The sequence below is a fragment of the Crocodylus porosus genome, unplaced genomic scaffold (genome assembly GCF_001723895.1).
Source record: "Crocodylus porosus isolate Cpor-Errol unplaced genomic scaffold, CroPor_comp1, whole genome shotgun sequence".
Classification (NCBI taxonomy): Eukaryota; Metazoa; Chordata; order Crocodylia; family Crocodylidae; genus Crocodylus; species Crocodylus porosus.
Genome location: NW_017728948.1, coordinates 47,120,512 through 47,123,451, shown reverse-complemented (window position 1 = coordinate 47,123,451; position 2,940 = coordinate 47,120,512). Strand labels below are relative to the sequence as shown.

The 2,940-nt window shown below is 42.9% G+C and overlaps 1 long non-coding RNA gene across 1 annotated transcript in view; it reads right to left on the bottom strand.

Moving 5' to 3' along the window:
* Window positions 1–1,856: 1,856 nt before the first annotated feature.
* Window positions 1,857–2,940, bottom strand: part of LOC109321914 — an 18,914-nt gene continuing 17,830 nt past the window's right edge. The window contains exon 3 of the long non-coding RNA XR_002104215.1: window positions 1,857–1,908. This is a non-coding gene — a long non-coding RNA (uncharacterized LOC109321914). The remainder of the gene's footprint in view (window positions 1,909–2,940) is intronic.

Here is a 2,940-nt window from a genome sequence, read left to right as displayed (position 1 = left end):
GTACCTTCCGACCCTACTAACTATGAAACTATGAAACTAATTACTGCACAGTAACTAATCCCACGTAAATTTGCTATGTGTATTTGCAGGTAGCAAATTTATGCATGATTAAGATTTTACTGTGCAGTAATTGTGTGCACATGTAGACCCATGAGCTTACTGCACAGTAAACTAGACTACTAGCACTTAGGTGTCTTGTGTATACACACCTGGTGTGGACAACCAGGCTACCTAACTAGCACTAAATTGCTATAACCATCTTCTTCCATTCTTTTGCCTTTTCTTTAAAAAAAGTCCTAATCTACCAAGTTTATGCCAGGCCTCACCAATGCAAATTCTTATGTTTCAGTATTGCATCTCATCTTTTTCTGTTTATTGCCTAGTCTAGGTAGCTCCTTAGGGCAGGAACCACGTCATCTTATATCTGCCTGAAGTATATATCTGTGATGCCATGGAAATTATAAATTAATAAGAAGTCTTTGCTCTATGAAATAACAGATAAAACATTCTGTAGGCTTTACTCATGCAAAATCCTGCTGTTACTGTTCTTACAATTGGATCTTTCAACCAATTGATTCCCACTAAATTTAATGTTACAGAGAAAAATGCTTTGCAAAATGTTTAATGGTTTCTATCAGTCTGAACAAATGCATCTCAGTGAGCTTCTGCCTCCTTGAATACCAGTTAAGTTTCTGAGACTGAGATCTAGCAATGCAAAGACTTAGCTTACTTCTCAATACAGGCTCAAGATTTTGGGGGGCCCACATATTTTTATTGTTGCTTCTTTCTCTCTACTATTGTATAGAAATGCAACTACCATAGTATGTGGACCTTGAAATGCACTACAATACAGAGGTACAAGATTCAAATAGAAAAAGTTGCCACTTCTGTTCTTGGAACATAGTTTTAAGATTTTTGTGAACTTTATAAATGGGATCCAAAGATGCACTATGGGAGCCTAAAATGGGACTTAGGCAAACATTAAGTGGAATTTAAGCAATTAAGTCCAAAAAAGTAAATAAAAAAGCTCCTACTCTGATAGCCACAAAATCCATTATTTAACAAAACTCTTTCAGCACCTATATTCCTTGATACCCAAGCTTGGACAACTCTCATACTAGAAGTGTTCCAATCTGAGCAGCTAGGTGCCTAGCTCCACCCAGCAAGCGGGAGACCTGAGTTATAGGCCTGCCTCAGTGCAAGGGGATTCAAACTGAGAGTAGCTTGAGGGAAACTATCCATCCCTCCTATTGGAACTGGGCAACTGTACAGCCAACAACGCAAGAGTTATAGAGCCAGAAAGAGAACAAGAAAGAAGAAACTGGATTCTGTGGCCTTATGATTAGGGTATTCAGCTGGGAGTGCAGAGTCCTAAGGCCTAGTCCTTGCTCTCAGGACTATGCATTTTTACACTCCACAGTCAGAAGCAGCAGCTCATCTCCTGCTACTGGTGTCTCTGGCTCCCCCAAACCAGTTTCACTTTCCCCTGGCAGGAAGCTCACCTTTTCCCCTGACCTCCTTTTCAGGTTGCTTCCTAAGTCAGAAGCCATCCTCTCTGACAGGTGCCACATCCACAAGCTATATGGAGTTTATCACATACACACACCCAGTGGCGACACATAGGGGGTGCACGGGGTGCATGTGCACCCCCTGAGAGCACTGATGCACCCTCTGACAGGTCACTTTCCCCACTTAGGCAACGGGAAGGGTGGGCAGGTGGAAGCGCCAGTGCACCCCCTGCGATCACCAACTGGGGATTGGGGGTGGCAGGTGAAGCGTCACTGCAGGTGAAGCACTGCTGACATTTCCAGAAGTGCCACAGCCACTTCTGGGAACCCCTCTACCCCCATCACTGACTGGTTGCTGGGGGGGCACATGTCCCCCATGACTCAAGTGGCACCAGTCGCCCTTGCGCAGACCCCACAGCATCTATGAGATTGTTCCCCCTTCCTGCATCTTCATAGTAAACAAAATAACCAACAAAACACAGCATGCAAACACATACTAGTTATGTTAAACTGGTAGTCTAGTCTTTCATCCACACTCGCCTATGGTTTGTCATCTTTGTTTCCCCTGAAAACAAACTGAATTCCTACAGTGCCACTTTCTCCCACTATTGCTAGATCTAGTTCATCTTCCTGACAGGTGCACTTCTTCCAGGTATAGGTCTATGAACTGTATTGATCCCACCTGGCCTGTAACATTAAGAGTGGGTGTTACAGACTGCTTACTTCAAACTACTTCACTCCCTGTTCTACAAGGACTCAAATCAAGTTTCTTTTCTATACTGACACACAAAAAAGAAATGCTGGTTTGGCTTCTCGCTTCACCTCTTATGGAACCTCTCTGATAGTTTCTGAATAATTTTAAAGACACCTTAAAACTGTTTCTGTCATTTAGATGATTTGCCTATTATGTCTGAGGGGGAACGTCTTACCCAACTGGTTTTCCTGCATTACATATATGAGAGGTGACCCTGAAGTCAAAAGCTTTCTGTTTCTCACCACTTCTTTCTAAATGAATCAGCAGGCTTAAATGTGGAAATTACCATATTTACTCAAATATAAGAGAAAGTGTTTTCCCTATGCTGATGGGGGGGGGAGAAGCTCATCTTTCATTCACAAACAAGAAAACCTCATTAAATACACTGTCTATCATTAAATTGGTGCCAAAAGCAGCATGTGTTCAGTAATGGAAACCAACTATGAAACTGATTAAATACAGCTAACACTGAGCATGACTATAGAACAGAGTGATGGGCATGTTGCACAAGGGGCCGTTGGAGCTCCTGGAGGCTAAGTTCCAATTTGGTCCCCAGAAGTGAGTCACACCACAAGCCACAGAGATAAAGGCTTTATTGCTTGCAAGCAGGTCGGCCTGGAGTCATGAGACTCAGATCAAAGCCGACCCCGAGTGCCTATTCTCCATTGCTTATATACT